This window comes from Acipenser ruthenus, chromosome 17 (assembly GCF_902713425.1).
Source record: "Acipenser ruthenus chromosome 17, fAciRut3.2 maternal haplotype, whole genome shotgun sequence".
NCBI classification, from domain to species: domain Eukaryota; kingdom Metazoa; phylum Chordata; class Actinopteri; order Acipenseriformes; family Acipenseridae; genus Acipenser; species Acipenser ruthenus.
In genome coordinates, this window is record NC_081205.1 from 5,683,254 (window position 1) to 5,705,367 (window position 22,114).

At 38.2% G+C, this 22,114-nt stretch overlaps 1 protein-coding gene across 3 annotated transcripts in view; it reads right to left on the reverse strand.

Moving 5' to 3' along the window:
* Positions 1–22,114, reverse strand: part of LOC117423437 (RNA binding protein fox-1 homolog 3) — a 374,971-nt gene that overhangs the window by 163,820 nt on the left and 189,037 nt on the right. For 2 of the 3 annotated variants that reach the window (XM_034039231.2, XM_058989872.1), the window contains exon 4: positions 12,652–12,781. The gene's annotated coding sequence lies outside the window, so the exon portion shown is untranslated. Of the gene's footprint in view, positions 1–12,651; positions 12,782–22,114 lie in introns of those variants that run through there. The other variant, XM_034039233.2, reaches the window with a different exon arrangement.

The following is a 22,114-nucleotide window of genomic DNA, read 5'->3' on the forward strand; positions in this document are numbered from 1 at the left end:
ACATGAAAATTTGGCCATTTCTAGTTTGAAGAAATCAATGATGCTTTTCTTATGAAAGTCACAAGTGAATGCTGGTCCACAGTAAATGATTCCTAATTCCTTATTATTCCATTCTTTTCTCGGGTCAGTGATTTTGTGTCCCGCACCCCCATTAGCATATTAAGCAATATCAATATGTCTTTATGATATTGCATAGAAACACGTTCAATATCGACACATCTATTCTATCGACATTAGTACAACAGATTCTAAAATCTGCTCTCATGAGATCTTTGACCTTAAAAAACTATCATGCAAAAGGAAATATATTACCAATTCACTCACTGTCTATAGAGTTCAACAAGAAAATACCAGCTGTGTCAATATACATTTGAACATGTGCAGAAACTGGATGCAGCAATTTATATACCTGTTTGTTTGTTTTTTTAACTATCATGGGAGCATTCGAAGAGCATGAAACTCCAAATTCGAGGAACCATTTTGATAACCCCCTTGAAGTTTTAGTGAGAGTGTTATCTCACAGTATTACATTATTATTAACAAAAAAGTTTTTGCCCCGCAGAGTGAAATTCTCCACATAATTGCTTAAAATAGAACAGATTAACTTGTCAAATAGAAGCCTGATGAAAGCACTTTTTTCCCCATCCAGTATTTAGGAGCATTTTTGATAATGTAACCAAATGCAAAAGAAACTCATCCCTCACCCTGCCCACTGCAAGGAAACAAGCCTCTGCACGTTATGCTCATTACAAATGTGAGCAGTTTCTAGATGTTTAAACTGCCCTGACCAATTCTCAAGCAAGCCTTTAAATGTCCATAATTACAGACAGGACATCTGAGATGTTCTACCTTAATGGATCAATCTTGTTTACTTATCTTTATACCAGGAAACCATACAGCCTGTGGCTGAATCTGAAGTGTTTGGAATGGAATATGCATTTGAGGCCAACGCAAAGTCACACTAGTTAGCTTGGGTGCCGTTGGATTTCGAAGACTGAAAGCATTGTTATCAAGTGTTTTAAGGACAAACAAGGGATTCCACCGCTTTCACCCCTGTGTGGTCTATGGCACATTAGCCATCAATGGTTAGCCATGATCAGCTATGCTCAAAAAGTTGGACAGTCCATTGATAACCACCTATATAACCCACTACTACATTTTTAATAAACTGAACATGTATGGAGATGGTTTTCCACAGCCACGGCTTTAATTCAACATCAGGAATACAGTGTGCCTTGATAAGAATTGAAGAACACACATACATTGCCGTCACAGACACCCTGATTCATGCTGCATCTCTGTGTGGAGCAGCAGACTGTTTCTGGAGCTGCAAAGTGCAGTCCTGTACAAAGTCCAGCTCGCAAAACATGGACATCTCTATACACTGTGTTTAAACAATGGAAGAGCAAGTAAATTGAGCTGCATCACACTGATATATGCAGGCTGCGGTTAGCTGATACATTCCATACTCCCAAAAGTAAAACAGATAGTTTTATCCAGGTTAATGATCGTTACAGCAGCCATGATTTGCAATGTTTAATTGTTACTGAACTGCAAATAAATTGAGGGCTTAATTCCACACAGCAATCAATCCACCCTCTTTCAGGAATAGTACGCTCGGGAGTTGGACCAGAAATGTGCAGCCCACCGCTGCAAGTCAGTTTCAGTCACAAGAGGCAAGACAGCTGATCTGGCAGACTATGACAGAGGGCTGATTTAAGACAGGTACTTGCAAAACCAAGACTGTACAAATTACTTAAAATCTCAAACGCGATTTTCAAATGAAATGCAGGTTGCATTTATTGAGAGACGGTCATGTATCTCTCTAGGACAATTTAAACACCTTGCAGACAAATACAGTAGAACCTATCATTTCCGATCCTGCAAGATCCGATACCCTCTATTAACTGATGGACCTCTGGCACGTGTCATTTTACACATGCTGGTACCAATTGAATGATACAGATGGAAACCGACCAATGCACATTTTATTCTGGGTCTAAAACTCTTAGCTGAATAGATTCAGTTGCATATAAATACCAGGCGGTACAAAATACGAGGCAGTCAAAATTACTGTACCATTAAAAAGCTGAAACAAGATTTTTTTCGTTGACCTCCAAAGCCAGTTTGTGTACACACTTTTTCGTTGTTGGTTTTGTTTCTAAACGACATTTCTTAGTTAGACTGAAAAAGCACAGTAAGAGATGTTTTCGGAATGCTGTTTTGAAAATTTCCAAATACTGTATTACACTGCTCTGTTTTGCAATAATGTACTTTAGTATTTTCGACATGCTGATGTACCTGACATTTATAATGCCCCAACATTGATAAAGCAACTAGAATGTAGAACCACCACTCCCTCTGAGATGCAATATTTCCATATATCCCATGGTTCCCTGAAACCAATTACATTGGATATTACAGGTTCTACTATAATATCAAATCAGTCGACCTTCAGTATGAAGTCGAAATGAAAAGAAACAAACAGACCCCTGCAAGCAGGGAGAAATATGTTTTATAAAAGCCAGGTAATTTGCCTTGTTTGTTCTTCACTAATGTGAACCCGTGGCTTTTATACAGTCCCCTACTGCTACTCTCTGCTTAGTTTTCCTCCAGGCTGGGTTACTTTTCATTTGCAACCTCTGAGGACCTTGTAACACGCAGGCAGGGACTGACACGCACAGACACACTCCCACACTGAGACCCAGAGTAACAAGATCGAACAGCAGGACCGGTGCAGTGTGGCTCACAGGGTGCAGCTTAGTCTCCAGCGACTTGGAAATGAAAAATACCTTAAATACCAGAGGTGGAAGGGTTGACAGAGCTTGCAGCTAACAGCCAATTTAAAAAAAAAAAAAAAAAAGATGAAAAAAAGAAAAAGCTGTTGGTTAATATGGGTTTCTTTTTCATAACATATTTCAATGAATTCTGTAATCTTTGCAAGTTAACTGCGGCACATTCAGATCCATATGATTGTATCCCCTTTTTTACATTCACATTTGAAACTGGTTATCAAATCCCCTATGACTTGAATCTAATTAACCCAGATCAATAGTACATTGCATTCTCTCTCCTTTTCCTATAACATACCTGATCTAAACACAATGCATTTCATTGCTCTGGAATGATATTCTGAGTGCAGAGTAAGAGGCAGAATGGGATCGGCAAGCGGAGTTATTAAAGTAAGGGTGGCCGTAAGTTTTCTCTGATAGTTTAAAAAGCCAGACCTGAAGGTGTGCATAGGTAGAGCTCAATGGAACACATGTATCACTGGCTTTTAAAACACATCCTGTAAAATGATTGATGAGGGCTTAGTGGTTTTAGTAGTATGTAGTTACCCATCAAGAGGGCAAGATGAGTACTGAAACTTATGGCACACAGTGTTACCTCTGCAGCAATCGACGACCAATGAGTCTGAATGCATTACGAACATTACACCCGTTTTTTTGTGAATTTTCAAGACACTCAATAGGCAGCTAACTGTATATTTTCGCGAAAAGAAATTCATCCTGCCCACTGCATTGTGCTACGTAGCATATACATTGTGCAATTAGTAGCCATTTAAGTTAGCGGAATTAGCTCCATTTAATGCTATATGAATAAACAGGTGCACAGCATTATATTCTCAGTCAAACAAGAACACAGTTTCAAAAATAATGTGACCCCCTTTACAAAAAGAGCTTGTGCTACCTGAGTCAAGGGGACAGGAATGCTTTCTAAGAGTTGCAAGTATATTACAAACTACATGGCATTAATGTCATTCATCTAAAAGACACTTGGTTTGCACTAAAGTATAACATACTGTTTGTCCTACCAGTTTAATGTAGAGAATTATATTAGCAAACATGATACAAACATGGGAAATTACCATGCAAATTAAACAAACCTTTTGAAGTGTCTCTGCAGTATGTAACCATATATATATATATATATATATATATATATATATATATATATATATATATATATATATATATATAGCTGGCCTTTTCCAGTGTGACTGTGCAGATGAATTATGCTCACGGTATGGAGAGGTCAATTACCATAAATCATGCTGAAAATAATATCATCAAACTAGTGTTCCATAATTGGCTTCACGTGGTCTTATCACACAGCCCTATAATTTTTTATAAGCATAATGCTCTTAGTCATGTTGCCTGACATGCCCCAAATTGACTAGCCAGGTCATAAAGAAGGTATTCACAGATAAAGTGTGCTGCCTGGAATGGCACAGTGTGTAATATTATATAGCTTATTTGCAAATAGAGAGCTGGATAACAACTGAATTCTCTAGTAAGATCTTAGAATCACAGAAATCCACATTCAGTCAGACAGGACTGTGTTGTGCAGAAAAAAATGTAAGATCCTTGCTCCAGTTACAACACAACCTGACACCAGATGGCACTGCATGCTATAAAGAAACAAGCAGAAATATCAACTCTTGCATCAGGTCCAGAGTTTGTTCTCTTTTTTTTCTAAATGGAATACATTGCTGATTAGAATGTTATTTTAAGGGATCTTACCTGCACCAGGACTAACATTAGAATTGTGTTTTAATCCCAGTTAGAAAAGAAAAATTGCACCTGGTGCAAAAGCTTATTGAAACATACAGTATGCTACCAATAAAATATTCTAAGAGGTTAATGGAACTGGAGGTTAAACCAACCCTTGCATTGAAGCCTACCAATGCCTCAGTCCAATAGACAAGAACCTCATCCAAGCCTCTTTTCGATGTGTGCGTTTGGTGTCTCCACAGAGCTTACTTGGAAGCAAAATCAATTGAGGTATCTCAGTGATTTAAAATTTTTTAATAAATCATTTTCTCATACATAAGGTAACAGTTCTGCCCTTTGGTACACACAGAAAGATGACAAATTATGTTTGCTATCTAGCTGTTGATCTAGGGGAAATATTTTGGTTTAACATTTTTTTTTTTGTTACACTTTGGACCTTGGATTCTGAGCGTCTGAGCGTACAATCTTTTTTTTTTTTTTAAATTTGGAATCAGCAATTATTACACCCCCGATTTTCTCCCAATTTGGAATGCCCAATTATTTAGCCCAGCTCACCGCTGCAACCCCAACAAGGAAGAGACGAGCACTTGCATCCTCCGAAATGTGTGCTGTCAGCCATCCACTTTTTTTTCGCACTGCAAGCCCACCGTGAAGCCATTACAGAACTACAGCGTCAGGGGGACCACGCAGTTCTGAATTGCACAAAGGCAGGCCTGCAGACGCCCGGCCAGCCACAGGGGTCGCTGGTGCATGGTAAGCCAAGCACTCCCCAGCCGACTTAAACCCTCCCCGTTCGCGCAGCACTTGGCCAATTGGAAAGTCACTGTATAAGCTCTGTCTTCCACTCGCCAGAGTCTCTAAACCAGGCACAATATGTTTCTAGTTGCATGTTTTAACTGTGTCACATAGTGGTTTGGAATATTTAGTACCTTACATTGGCTTTCAGTATTTTCTTGTTACTTGTGAGAGAATTTAATTTGTGAGAAACTGCTGGAATGTGCCTTTCTATTAGGTGATTCAGGCTACAGCTTTACAATGTTACATTTTTGGTCCCTTTGTTCATATTTTTTATGTCTTTTACAACTAATGGCTGAATTGGTATGGTGATGTAATTTCCATCTGTGCAAACCTTGTGATATAAGCCATCTATTACAAGGACGTGTCTAATCAAAGTATTACACTGATATCATTGACCACGATACACATCATAATATTATATTAACAGTGTTACCTTGTCCAGAACAGCCACAGTTCAAAGCTCCTTGTAGCTCTATTGAAACAAACTTTGTAGTCTTGATTTCTGTCTGACAAATGCAAGGCAAGTGAACCTGTTTCTTGACGCACTGTTTTAAAAAACAACTCTATGAAAAGGTTAGAATATATAAGAATATAACCCCATTCTTTCGTATGTGGTACTGCCCCCTAAATACATATTCAATGTGACCTTTTAAAAAGGGTTTCAGTCCAATAAATACTAATTTCCTGATGACCTAATTAACCTCGGAGGACTACTCATCATTTATTATTTAAAAAACCCACACTCTCTAATTTACTGGAATTAGGACAGACGAGAGGTATACAGTACATATATTATTTATTTAGGATTCCTTAATTGTGCTGTATTGTGTCTTTATTGTAAGGGCAATCATATATGCAGCCATGGTGAGGTGCACAAATTAGCACCATTGAGATTGAATTGCTGTATAAAATCTACAGGGATGGGGTGTTCATTATTAGTATGTCTCACAGTGGATTAGAGGTGATCCAACCAAATTGCGATTTACCGAATTCACTAATTTTACAGTACAGAACAATAATAAGGTTTTGTTAAATCAGCAACTGGATATAAATTAAGCCTTTCTGTAGTATTTCAATTCAGGCCCAAGTTAGTAAGTTTCCATTTGGTGGTTGTTAGGGGGGCCTGTGTGAGTTCTGGTGGTCCCAGCCCAGAGCAGACATACTGTATGTGCACATGACAAAACAAATCACCATCACAATTGAAACTAAAGGCTACCCTTACAGACGTTTATAAATGCATAAGCTAAAACATTGGTCTACTATAAAGGCTGTAGATCCCTCATTGCCGCTTGCTTTGGTGTACTATATTTGCGTGAATAAAAAGAGAGGACCGTCAGCACCCAAGCTGGGAAGGAATATGGAATTAATGACAAAGACACAATTGACTGACCCAACTCAATGCAGATTAGAATTGTACCTTGCACTGCAAGGGTTAAAACAACTACAAATCTATTTTACATATTTCATTCATAAGCCTATATTGGAATGTTAAGTGAAAAAGCACCTCATGGAAATACTATAACACCTTTTTCAAATGTATTTTTTTATTTTGCATCCAGAGCCATACGAGATCCTGGAGAGTTATAACACCATGTCAGTGCAAGAGGTAGCAGAAGCTTACCTGTTTGGCACAGAAATGTGTGCCCCTACAGCTAAAATTGCAGAGGACATTTTAAACAAAGTCTGCTATCTGATAACGTAGAGTGCACCGATGTCCAAACTAGATACTACACTAGATGTACTAACAGGCAGCAAGGCATTACATTGTAAAAACAGAAAGTGAGTGTGGGTCACTGAAGATTTAAATTACGGTCAACCACAAACATAATGTATGTCACTCCACCAATTTATTAAAATAGCACCAATTTATAATTTGTCTAAAAGTTTAGGCATGATTTCTAAGCACCGAACAACACAGAATCCTTCGTTAAGGGGTGGTAAAATCAGCAATACGGGAGGTTTTCACTTCACCTGTTTTGTTAAAAGAAACCAAAAAAAAAACATCAGCGCATGTACAGTATATCCATTGATAATAATGTACCAGTTTTTTTTTTTTATTTCTGTATTACTTCTTGAGCTATATCAGAGGTTGAATATGCTTTTAATAACCTGTATAGTAGGAAGCGTGGAACGGGCAGCTAAATTGATCCACCTGATTCACTGTTACTGGTGTGGGTCAGTGACAATCTCATCAATGACGCAATAAGGGAAGGTGGGGTCAATTAATTAATTAAACCCCATATCCCGTTTCCTTGCCTAGGCGCTTCCCTGCGGAGAACTGCTGTTGTGAATTTCCTGGTTGGCTTCACAGAAATTTTACAAATAGTTTGTTACAGTTTAAGAATCATATTTTTCTCGCTTTCTTTAAATCTGTTACTACCTCTTGGGCAAAATATATATTTTTTCTTTTTCTTTTTAGTGAGCCTGCTGGCTTATGCTGAATCAACAGAAAGAAAAATATGTGGTAGTAGAAAGAAATCAAACCACCAGGCCCCCAACCGCACCTTTGGAGATCTGAAAATTCAGATTCCTTTTTTGTTCTCTCTCTCTTCCTCTTTTTAATAAAATGCTCAGTTATGAACTGTGGGCTGTGTGCTCTGTTGGCTGTTTAGGGAGATAGATGGTAAATTAGCATTTGATGGGCACATCCCAAGTTGAAGTGGCTGTGAGGTTATAGAAGGGATATGAAAAGCAAGAGCTTTTCAAATGCAGTAAATTCCCCCATACAGAAATTCCACTAGTTTCTTTAATATTTGCCAAACAATGAGTTACACATACTGTATATGATAGGAATATATGTTTTAAAATATGACTTTGTTTTTTTTTAATTTTCTTTCTTTGCCTTCAATTTCTGCTTCTCATCTTCAGAAGAGATTTCTGTGGTCTTGAAAGCTAGTGTAACGATGTGGTGGCAGCACCATTCAGGGCAGTGCAGTCAGAGACAGCAGCTGCAGCAGGAGAAGGAGGCGTGGGCCCTGGACTATGTTAGTTCTGAGCTGCATATAGAGAGTGGTGGCCTGGCTAGGGTTGTAGTGTGGCGTCGGTTCCTGACCTGAGTGTATCATGAATAAAGTGTTTGTTCGTTTTACACGCAGACTCCTCGTTCTTTCCTCCACCGCCGTAATCCGCTAGAATATATTCTGTATGCATATTTTGGTATGGCCAAAAAAAAACCTTGTTCAGACATTTTGAAATATTTAAAACAGTGCAGCAGTAACAAAGTAAGATGGAGACGTTAGCTTGTCAGGACTTTCTGACATTAGATGTAAATGTCAATGGGTTCTTATCCTGGTTCAATACATTACAGCTTTAAAAAAAAAAAAAAATGAGATCTTCCTTCTTTCAATTCTTTAATATTTCAGAAAACCTGAAATACTGTGATAAAAAAGACTATGTACAAAGAACCATACAATATTAAAAGCAATATTTTTGAGGCACCGCAGCATCACTTTTAACTCATTTAAAAAAAAAAAAATAATGCCCCCAATGAAGCCTTGATTTATGTTAATATGTGCAAAACTGATGTTAACATGTTGTTATAAATGCTGAATTCTACAGGGAGTCTTTGCTTCAGTGTAATTTATAAGACGCTCTGTATATTGGCAGATGAAGTGTTTTACCAATAGGTCACCTGTTCGATCCCAGCCCAGATTGAATTTGACTGGAAAAACAAACCAGACTGGTATATTATCCTTCTAAATTGACCCTCCGACTCCCCTGCAAACAAAATACAATGCATTGTCTTAAAATCATAAAAATCCAAGAACAATTGCAGCTGGAAAGACAGTGCTATTTAGGGAATACCGCAAGAGCATATTGATGCCAATATCAGACATCCCATTTTAACAGCCTTTGACGTATTACCAAGCCCACCCTACATACACCTTATGGATGTAATACTACATTACCACCTACTGGTCACTTATCACATTACAGGTCAGAGGACACACTCAATTGTATTTCTGGTTTAATAGGAGTGTAGCTATGGTGACTGAAACAGCCAGGTAGTTCATTCTTTAGACCGATCGTTCATCTTCAGTCTTAATGTCTTTCAATCAACAGTGACTTTAGCAGCGTATCTGAATGTGCTGCTCTCTATTGAGAAATAACACAACAGAGTGTATGTATACAAGCTGTATCATGACATCATTCCCTCGAAGGCATGTTAAATAAAGAATCGAGCAGTAGCCAGCCTCAGGGCAATTATGTAACAACTCCATGGCAGGCAGAGGGATTTGCTTCAATCATACATCAATACATATTAGGGATTAAGAAAGACTAAAGGGCAGTTATTGGTAAATATATATATTTTACACTTGTGTGTTTAGAGTGTGACAGCTCCACACCAGTGAAGCACCTTTAGAGCAAGGTCACAGGGATTGTGCATTGGGCAATTCTAAGCATCACAGACTGATGCCAGATTAGTAACAATAGACTTCAAGAAGAACATACTGAATGTGTGCTATAAGAAGTCCATTATCACCCAGTAATGACCCTTGGATTTGTTATTAGATCAATGGAGTGGAAAGGTTTTGAGGTACTTGCCCTGTCACTTTTGCCTCACACTGACTTCATGAGGTGTCTTGCAACTTCCTCCTGTTTCCCTGTATGATGGAGGGATAAAGACCCATTTCCATTCCATTCACAAGGTAGATTAATAAATAACTTACTGAAAAGTCAATAAAATATCATTCTAAACAACAACAAAAAAAAAAAAGACCTGCAAGCTGAGCAGCAGCAAAGCTCTTTATCCTGCCTGAAAGCAATTATTTAATGAATTAGAGGTGGGCTATGGACTATTCCAATTATACATTAAAATAATTAAACTAACAATAAGAAGACTTCTTGATGGACCAAGCCTGGGTGTAATATAACTGCCCTTTTAGACCCTTAATAATGTACCTAGAATGTACCTATTTGATGAACAGGCAGAATACAATGTATGTATTGCATTGTAAAGCCTAGAGGCAATATATGGGGCAGTGAGAAGACTGGATGGTGCCAAATATATAAAAAATATACTGTTGTACAACTTGAACTCTTGTATTATGGATACAGCAACATTTCAATAGTAATAAAATATTTCTACAATACATTGCAACTAACTGCAATAAAGACACTATCAGAAATACAGTTATGTTATATTTTTGAAAGTGTATATACAGTATATCTATAATAAATATCATGCCCCTGGACTATACTGACACATTTATCTGTATATCTCTATATGTGGAGCAGGAGTCCAACTCTAGGGATACAATATAATATATTAAAGCTCAAAGAAAAAAAGAAAAAATACAAACAACGTGTGTTAAAAGTTGCTTGTACATTTTCTATTTTCCATGTTTCCAGTGTCCCTGGTGAATGTTGTCTGTAATAAAAGGCTGGATGTATCTGCTAAGCTACTCAGCTTCCTGAACAAATCTCCTCTGACACTTGGTGAATAAAAAATACCATTTCTTATTTTATTGCCCTTTTTTAAGACACCAAAGTGCTCCCTGACTTCCAAATTCTACTGAAATCAATGAATTACAGAGACAAATAGCAACAATAATGAAAATCTGAGTAAAACCAGAGAGAGAGGACAGGGCCGCAGAGATTGGAAGCTCATCGATAGCATGGCATATTCTTTTAAACAGACCCATCAGGACTGTCAAACAACCACTTTAGATAAATAAGAATGTTATCCGTCCCCTTCTGAGACGTCAGAGCTTTCTTTTGTGAGCCAGCGAGCAACCACGCTGACAAGACCAATCAAACCCTCAACGGCAGGGGAATGACTCAGGCCGCCGCAAGAGGCTTGTATCATAAATACAAATCGAACAGCAAAACTGATCAGCACAAACTGTAACAAATCTGCCAGGGTATCAGAAAAATGTTTTCTTTTTTTTTCTACAGGAAAAAAAATCTGTCAGACTAAAGCACTGTGAAAACAAGTCTAATGTAGAATTCTGATGTGCTTTTTCTGCTGCAGCCCCAAGGACCTTGCAGATGAAACAGTAAGCAAAATGATTTTTTGTTGCTGTTGCTGAGCATTGAACTGAACTCAGGAGACAAATTACTTTGCATAACTTCCATCAAAAGGTTGCGGCTTCTTTATTAGAGAAATTAAAATAAGATGAGCCATGTGACATTTCACATAATTGACAATGTAGAATATAAGGCCCAGAGCAGTTAGCTTGGTGTTCCTTGGCTATAAAAAAAAGAGACAGCGGAAGCCTGATAGGAGGTGACATGGGAAAGAAGGCAATCAACAGCAACAAAGCTGATCGACCCAAATAAAGCACAGGATGGATGTTTACCAAGTACTTCTGAGGGTGTAGTCATTTTATTAGAAACTCATTCCTGCATGAACTCATGAAAAATGTAAGGGCTATTTATACCAGACATTTATTTAGCTATTACATCATACAGGTGTCATTATCTGTCTCTGAGCTTGTCTGAATAGACAAAATGACTGAATAGACTTCCTCATTCAAACCATGTGACAAAAACAGCCTCTTAACTTGGCGGATTCCACCTACTTGCCATCTCTAAATCTGTACAGCTATGGACAAAAGTTTTGCATCACCCTATAGAATTTACTGATTTTGCTTCATAAAGTTGAATAAAACCTGCTGAATAATGTTATGTTAACATATTGAATTACAAACTGACATTTCGATATGTAACATGAAATACTGTATTACTATTATGTCTTCCGGAAGACTATTATTTATATGTCATTGTGTAGTTTCTTTGATTACATGATGTTAAATAAAATATCTAAATTATGTTCCTATAAAGATGTCTCAATTCTAAAATTCTAGTTGATGCAACACTTTTGGCATTAGCTATAGAGTAGGGTGGGTTCAGCTGAAATGTCTCATTGTCACATGGTCCATATGCAATAAAGAAAGCAGTTAGAAATCTCCATAGTACATGATTAAAACCAGGTAAATACATATAGATACATTACTGAATATTGGAGCAGCAGACCTCGGAACTACTCTCAATGATTTTAAACATTATAAAAAGGCAAAGGAAAGGTGAACAATACACACAACAACATTTGAAGCTACTTGCTCTTTAAAATGACCTCAGCTCATCCAACTCCACAGGGCCAGTGATACAGAACACATACTGAGCCATCAAAACCCTGTACCACTTTTATACTTCATTGAAGAGACAGTGATGAGACTGCATCAATGCAAATAGCCCCTTCCCTCCCCTCCCCTCACACACACCCCAGCACAGCAGGGAGAAAGAGCTGACTTCAACATTTTTCTTCACTTCACAAAAGTAGTTGCTCATGTCAACATGATAAATGAAAGAATATCTGGGAACTGTGCACACTTACAGTAAAATGCTGGAGGACTGGATCAGCTTGTCCTGTGCTCTCTTTCCCAGGTCTGAAACACTTCTTGTGTAAAACAAAAACCAAAAAGATCCAAGATCACATGTGTTGCTTCAATCGTAAATAGTAGGTGCTGCCAAAAGAAAAAGAAAAAGGAAATCTTTGAAAAATATCAGCATAATTTGGATTAGCCTTCAGGGCAACATGAATCTTGTGAATTGTTTTTTCATGTATCCATTTATTGATCAATATGGGCCTACAGCAAACATTGTCTATTGGAGTTAGTAATATCAAACACTGTTATAATGGCTAACTGCAAATTAATGTATACATTATTAACTGCTTATGTGTCATTAAAACCAGCACTGAATATGAATCTATTACAAAACAGTTTTCTCAGCTCTTTTCTAATTTTAGTTATTTTATGACTGAAAGGCATTGTTAATAAAATACAACAATAAGCATTCCTATTAGCGTCTCTGGTTTACAACCTTTTTAATAGTGTTTACACCCAGGGTGATTTTTAAAGCATTTCCGAATACAATCAAACCTAAATTGACCAACTCTGATGAATACACACCATGCCAAAAGAAACCTACATACATATATATATATATATATATATATATATATATATATATATATATATATATATATATATATATATATATATATATATATATATATATATATATATATATATAATCACCATTGTTTGTTTTGAATTGCAAGCTCCCCTTGAAAAATGTATGCTTATGATTCAGAAATGTTGGGACCAAAATAATATATATGGTACATACACATTTCCCATGTCAAATGGAGAGCCCCTTATAAAAATGTAGCACAGTATTTGTGCAGTTTTCCCTTGCTTTTCCCATGGTTATACTGTACATTTACTATAGTTTACCCTGGTTTACCATGTTTATTAATACAATTTACCATACCATGTTAGTCTTTACAAAGCTTACCTATGCTTTACCATGATTTCACTTTATTACACTTTGCTATGCTTTTACTATGGGACACTTTAACAAGGGGCGAACTGATGTCCTTACCTCTTACCAGTTTTTTAAACAATATTACTGCACCCTCTATCTTTTAGTTTAATTTGTTAGTTTCTTCTACATTAACATAGTATATATTTAAAAACCCTACAAATAAACTGCTGTAACATGATACATAAGTGGCTAGATTCTCAAAGCTATTTACTCATCAGTGGTGCTTTTTTTTCAAAAAGGAAAGGGAAAACTCAGCCAATAAACAAACTAAATTTAAAAAAATCAATGCAGACAATTAATTGACTGTAGGGGCATGGAATCATTAGCTACCAGTTATTTGTTGGAATTGATAAGAGAGAATACCTTTTATAATCTAGCCCATGAAGTAATTACGTCATGAGGAAGGAGCAGCCACCTTTATTCTAGAGCGTACTCTTTGAAATACCTGAAGTATAAAACACAAGCAAAGAACCTACATACCTTCAACAGAAGAAAAGACAGACCAGTGATGGTGTTGTTGGTACTAATGGTAACAAACTGAGTTTAAAACCTTGGTTAGCACTCCATTAAATCAATAGGGAGAGTCTAACAGGGTTAGCTGACTGAACCAATAAAACACGGGCTGAAAATACTCGACCACATCATCCAAGGGACTTCTAAAAGCAGTTTAGTAATGACAGGCAGCTCTCTCTTTATGTGTCACACCTAAAAGAGCACTAAAGACCTTATAGGCCATGGGGGCAGGGGGAACAGAAAACCCAATGCAGAGGGAGTTAATGATTTGCTGTCAATAAGCCTCACCTTTCACCTGCTGAAAGGTGCATAATTACCATTCCAATAAAAGACAAAGAGAAAGAAACCAAGAGAAAACCCAACAGAGTAGCATTGTTTTTGGACAGATTCAAAAGAATAAATCACAGTATTTGATAAAGTCTGGTGCTCTATTTGTAAACTTACTGTTTCGTTATGTTTGCTTGGAATAATTACAAACTATTTATTAATATGTTAATGTATTGCAACCGCAACTGTACTTCTGAAACTGTGTGCTTCACAATTATCACAAGGACAGGAACCAGGGAAGACTAAGGGGATTAAGGGATTTCACACTTTTTTGCTACTTCATTCATTTGAACCTTGCCTAAACCCAAGGGGCTGGAACATAGAAATATTTCACCATTGCTTGTTATAAATCACTTGAGAAAATTGTGGAATCACTAGATAAAATAATTCTGTTATTCGTCCCATTCGTATACTTAATCGATGAATTGAGACAGTTGATTATTATTATTATTATTATTATTATTATTAAAACATGAATCTCTTTCTAAGCCTGATTAATTGTTGCAGGAATAATGAAGACAGCTGGTCGGAAAACAAAACACAATTGCAACAGTGTGTCATTTCTGCATTGTTGTACTGCGGCAGGTCCCAGACTGGTGAATAGATGGCCATGGCTGTAGCTGTACCTGGGAACCTACCTTATTCCCACTGAAAATAACTAACTGTTTAGATCCCAGGTTCATAGTTCATAGGATTAGGAAGAGTTGAATGGTTGAATGGTACAGTGGAGATGAGAATTTGAAGACTGAAAATTCATGATTTAGCTTTGAGAGTTCTCTTACTGAATATCTAAACACAACATGTACATCTTTTAACATTATTCATATCTAGTATGTAATATGTACAGGCCATGTGTATTTATCTTGTAGAGATTGCTGTTTAATAATGGGAGATGATCTGTAGAAAGTGTGTTTGAAAGTCTAATGTGTAACTTGATTTGTTTCCTGTCCCCTGGGTGGCTCCTGAAAACCAGCATGTTAAATCCTGAGCGTTTACCTTGAAGAGTCAAAATGTGATAAATAAATAAACTGAATACAATAAAAAATAATAGGATTAGGGACTTTAACAAAGAAAAGAAAAACAAGCAATCTAATGGCTGAATGGAATTATACCTTCTTTATCGTATTTGCTGATACAGTTAGTTTGGATCAGATTGTAATTTGTATGCTACTAAAAGAGAAAGGACCTTCACATTTCTAATACCCGAGTAGCGGCTTTTTAACACCACAGCAGCACTATTGGTTGACATTTGATTTAGATAGATCTTATTGAAAATGGCTCCCGTTCTATAGGTATCAATTACTAAAACTGCAGTACTTATATCAGCTTAATTCTTTCTGTGCTTGATATTTTAGTTCAATCAATCCTTGGCATTGAAACAAAACAATGATATACATGCATAGTATGTTACCAGTTGAATCATTAGAGAAAAATGACAAAAATACCAATATTAGTCAAAACCATTCAGAATGGCCATACACATAATATATGCAGTATAATAATATACAATGCAAACCCTTGTAAAATACAAAATCTTGCAAAAATAGATACAAAAAAGAAGTGAAAGAGGCTGCTGGTCAAAACATTTGTCTTATTGCATAATTACATATTGTAAATCCAAATGTAGGAAAATGAAGCACATGAATTAATTGTTATAACTTTTATAGTACAGTTGTTACTGTATGCCTTGACATAAAGGATTGCACAGTCTGCACAGTATTACTGTGCTTCTGAAATGGACACAGGCTTTCCAATGAAAGACACTGAATGAACTGCCTTCTTTTGTTTTTATTGGATGAACTGAAGATCTGTTATGAATGGTGTGAACAGGCTGGCTGTAGGGGTGACATCAGGCCAGAAAGGAACACACCGACAGACAGTACTGGCGGGTGAAACTGAGACACTGCGGCGCTCTGTGTTTTATTAACACACAGAAAATAAAAGGTTGAACAAAAACAGTACATGGCACTTTGGGCCAAAATAAATAAACAAACAAAACGGACTAACACTAAACAAATAGTGGACAAATAGACAATTATATACTATTACCTACTTTATCTGCACATGAAGTGATTGTGCAATCCCTGTGCCTAAATACAACTGTACATTTTAAATCACTTGTGTTACACAGACCCATTTATATCCCATGCACCAATACCTATACACCAGGAAGGCATACTGAAATCCCTGAACACCTACTGTACAGTACACCAAACATCGGCACAGGTGGTAACCCTAGAGGACACAGAACAATAAGCTAGAACAGAGACGCTGCCAGGAAACAACTTCAACAGCCTCAGTAATTTGAGAGTTTTATGCTGACACTAATATGTTTCTGTTCCACAATGCACTACAGCTCAATGCTTTCCTGAGTTCTCAAGTGGCAGCGCAGTGAAATGGAACAGCCCTGTCACCCAGCAAAGGAGAGTAGCACCTGGGTTTCCCTCCCTGCTCCAGACAGCACACCGCACTGGACCACCGTAGTGGAAATATTAATCTCACAATGTGAGTAACAACAGACATGCAAGGGTAAGCGGGCGGAAAAATAATACAGCACAATAGATGTTCAGTGCCAAGTTAACAGATTGAAAATAGGACTTCTTAAAATGAAAGTCACTTTTGATCTACATCTCTCTTTCTAAACAGAATTGGCTGGAATTTGAGACACAGCCATTTGCTTTAGGGGCTTGTATGTAATCGTGCTTGTTTTCTTAGAATGGCAGTTGTGTTTTCTTTCCTTGTAAAAAACAAATGTGCGATTTGGAGTAAGAACCTGTCCCAATGGTAAACAGAATGGTTGGATATATTGGAATGTATAATGGTCAGATAGACTGACAGGCAATAGACAGAGGAGTGGATTTCTGTTATAGCTGTTAAGCTATACATTAAAGCCTTTCAATTGAGATTGCTGAAGTCGTAAAGAAAAACACACAAGGTTATGAGTCCGAAAAGCAATTTAGTGTCTGGTCTCATTTATTGCCCTGTCTCTCTTAAACTGCCCTAACTCTGTAGAGGGTCTTTCTCAGGAGCGCATTGTGGAGTCCCTAGCAGCAATGATTTAAATGCACACAAACTCTCAAAAAATTGTAGGCGAGAAGGATATTGCGTGTGCACTTCCACAAGAGTAATTGGGTTAAGATTGATCTGTTTCCTGGCGATTCGATTTACATTGATGGAAAAGTAAAAGCTGCTGGCGTGAAATGAAGAGGGTCAGTAGTTGGGTGCAATGATTTGCACATTTATTCAGCTCTAAGCAATTCTCCCTACCCCCGCAACCCCCTGCTTCCACAAACAATAACTTACCAAAAATGATAAATCTTTAGTGTCGGGTTTATTTCCAATATGAGTCTTTTGTTTTTGCAAAATTGGCAGATTATTTATTTTTTTGTATTATGTATTATGATTATATTCTACTGACTGAAATGAAGCCTGACCAGGAGAAGTTTAATATATTGGGAGCAATGATGCCTGACACACTAGCAGTGCAATGACAGCACCGGGCATTAGCCAGGGCTCCAATGGGTTTGACCAGATTAATATATTACATTCCACTACTGTTGTCCCTGTGCACCTCAACTATACACCTTGTAGGGGGCAGCATTTAAACTAGTGAACTGTCAACACAATTGTATCACCCACCTGCAGAGTTTAATATTAACAGAACCAAATATTGTTTAACAGTCTCCTTTGTTGATTGTTGAGTATCCTCTTCTTTGTGCTCCAAACCTGCCCCTATTTTAGAATAACTAATTATGTTCCTTCTCCGCATCACCTCCCTATAGCCAAGGCCAGGAGAACTGAAGGCCAGTGGGCATCCTCCAATCCCACAACCAAGCGAGTTTCTTCCTTACACCCAGGAGCTCTACTGCGGATGTCGGCAACATGCCGGTCGCTGGAGGACAAAGGCCAGCCCTGCAAATGTCAACTTGAGTTCGCTGGGCGTCATGCCAGTAGAGGCCGCTGTGAAATAACTTTTTTGATGAGCTTTTATCACAGAATACACCGGTTCTTTTTGTTTTATTTAGTCTGTTTTGTTTCATGTTGAGACTGTGCAGCTGCAGACAACGACTGAATATTAGTTTACAAACCAGCACACTTCCACCCTGATCATCTACTAATGTGATGACAGGCTGCAGTGCCCCAAAACAATTGGCAAGATAACTCTGTTTTGATTGCACAGAAATTGTTCTGCTTGTAGCACCGCCACCCCCTCCCCCAGCTCTGTGTTCTTATGATAATTCCGGTTCTTCGATAATATTAATGAAAAGAAAATGCCTGCGGTCCTCTTCTTCAATACAAGAGTAGTGAACCTACTGATAAGTGTGCAGGTTTATCATTGAAAACACATGATGTACACATTTCAAGAGAGGAAGAAGGGAGGCCCTCATTCTGAATCCTTATTGAAGTGTTACATACTGTGGTATTCCCCTTTGTATCTTAATAGAGCTGCAGTTTAATTAAAATGTGTTGTTCTCTACTATAATATATACATACTTTTTAAATCCGGTAGTCCTTACTGGCTCACCTAATAAATAATCTCCTGTGTGGAGTTGCCGATCCTGAGCCATAGAAAGTGCTTCATTGGCCACCACGACCCCCAGGCAATTCATAGATATATAGATTTAAAATTTTCATTTTAATAGGTTTTTTTTTATTTTTTTATAACATTCCCCTTATTATTTCATGGTGTTTCCAATCACAGTGGTTCTGGTTTATGTTGGTACAATATTGTGTTAGTATCTCAGTTTCCTCTAAACCTACCTTTACCTGGCTTTGGCCTCCGGCACCGAGCAGAACCCATTCCATTCAGGGCTGCTCAAAACGAAGTAAAGGCAGATTTTGAGAAAAGTGGTAATACATTAATACTGGAGTGTAAATAATATTGTTTTGTGGTGTTTTGGGATGGAGTTAATTTCCTATCCCTGCCAAAATACATGTGAGAATGTGGCTGGAGCTAAAGGAGATATTTAAGGAGAGAAAAATCCTTTGTTTGGAGAGGAGTTTGTGCTGTATTTTTGTGCTGCTGTTATTATTTTTAAAACTTTGTAGTGAAGGCTAATGCCCAGCCTATGCTTTTCTGGATTTTATTTGAACCTTTTGTTTTGGCCCTTGAGCCGCTTATTTTGTTCCTGTTTATTGTGTGCGAGACCTGTTTTGTTTAACCTTTTATTTTCACTCTGTGAGCAGTAGTGTGTTTTGTTTGTACAACACTTTTATTTTGTCTTTATTAAACGTGCGCACCAGCGCTTGAACTGCATTTTCCTGACTGCGTCTTCCCTCTGCGGCTATCCTGTCACATGGAGCAACATACATTAAAATGGCATTTGAAGCTAGGATTTAAGAAGGCTATTATTTTAAATCAATGCAACTGTTCTCTGCTTCCTGCATGGCCTTCACTTGATCTGGTATTGGAACCTTTGAACCAGCAAGAGCTGAAAATCCATGCTACCAAATACTTCAATATCCTAAAACTATTTGCTATTGCTAGGATTTCCAACAAAGTGGCACTTATCATACACAAACTGATATTGGACAGAAGGCATCAGCTTCCCCAGCGAATAACTCAATACAAGTAAATATTTGATTAAACAGTGTGTCCCTCCATTTCTAGCCTTGGGGCTGAACACATAGGTCTCTCACATCATCTCTGCCTGCTGTATTAATAACATCCACTCCTGCACTTCTTTCTTTTTTTTTTTTTTGTTTGGTCAGATGGAATATTCAGTCAATATATCTGTAAGACTTTCTCACCACATATAACTTGTATGTTACCTCTTTAAATAAATACTACTACTACTACTACTACTAATAGTTACTAATAATAATGACTTATTAACAGTAGTTGAGGTCCACACCGGTGGCCATTCAATAAATCTGCAAGTATTCGGTACACTGCTTAGTTTTAGCACTTACACAGAGGTGCTTATGTAGTAGACACACTGAATAGCAAAGCAGTATTTAAGTACTAATGTTTGGTAAGGGTTGCTCTCTCAATTTACAGTGGTCTGTTGCTAAACAGTGCCACATTTTCTTGCTTCTCTAAAAGGAAAACCCAGAATCCCATTCGGGATAAGATGTCCTGTGGACAGAGTGTCCGGGTAGTCACTGAGCAGTTTTCAGCTCTGTGTAAGTCTGTGGGGTTACAGTGCTGGCAGCAGTCTGCTCCTGTCCAGTCTGAGAATGATAAAAGGCTAACGCACACTCCATTTCTGTTTGTTTTCACACCAATTGCAACAGCATGGGCGTGTCTACTCATTTTAGACATTCATGCTAGGCTATATTGACAACATCTATTCTACGTTCTCCCACCAGAAACCCAGTCTACTACTTGACCACCTTGACGCTCCTCCAGTTGCCCCTCCTGCCCTCTCCTCCTTCTCTCCTCTCTCCATTGCTGATGTTTCCGGCTTACTGTTGAAATCAACTACTGCCACATGCCCCCTGGACCCCTGGCTGACTAAACTTGTCCATCTCTGTGCTTCTGATCTTACTCCCTCCATTATGCACACTCTCAACCTGTCCCTGGACTCTGGCTCGTTTCCTGCTGCCCTTAAGCTTGCCCGAGTAAATAAAAACCCTCCCTTGACCCGGCTGACTTAGCTAATTTCCGTCCCATCTGCAATCTCCCTTTTCTCTCAAAAACTCTCGAAAGGGCTGTAGCCAGTCAGCTGATGAAACATCTCACAGATAACAATCTGCTTGAATCTCTACAGTCTGGTTTCCAGCCGCATCACAGTACTGCTCTGCTCCGGATTGTGAAAGATCTCCTGCTCAATGCTGATGCTCCCTCTGTGCTTGTCCTCCTTGACCTAATAGCTGCTTTTTACACCATAGATCATGGCATTCTTCTTGACTGCCTTCAGAAGTATGCTGGAATCTCTGGAACCTGTCTCTCCTGGATGTCCTCTTACCTATCCGGATGCATGCAGTCTGTTTTCTATGCTGGACGCAGTGGCGTTGCAAACCCAGTCACTTGTGGTGTCCCCCAAGGATCTGCTCTTGGGCCCCTTCTTTTCAATATCTACATGCTTCCCTTGGGTCACCTCATCTGCCAACACAGCCTCATGTTTCACTCCTATGCTGACGACACCCAGCTGTACTTAAAACTAGACCCTGGAAGCCCCTCCACCATGGTCCGGCTCTCGGCTTGCATTCAAGACATCGAGGCCTGGATGTCTGCCAATTTTCTTCAGCTGAACACTAGCAAATCTGAACTCCTTCTAGTAGGATCTAAAACTCAACTTAAGAATCTAAATATAGCTGCCCTGAACCTCAGAAACTGTCTGGTGCTGCCTTCCCCCACAGTATGAAGCCTTGGTGTACTTCTTGACAGCAACCTCTCCTTTGATGCCCACATCTCCTCTGTGGTCAAATCTTCCTTCTACCATCTTCGAAACATCTCCAAAGTCCATCCCTACCTTTCCCTCCTGGATGCGGAGATACTTTGTCATGCATTTGTCTCCTCTCAACTTGACTACTGCAACTCTCTCTATGGTCGTCTCGCACCATAAACGACAGCAGCTAGTTCAGAATGTCGCTCCCAGGATCCTTACCACATGTAAAAAACGTAATCACATCACCTCCCGTCTTGCCCAGCTGCACTGGCTACCTGTAAAGTTCAGGATTAT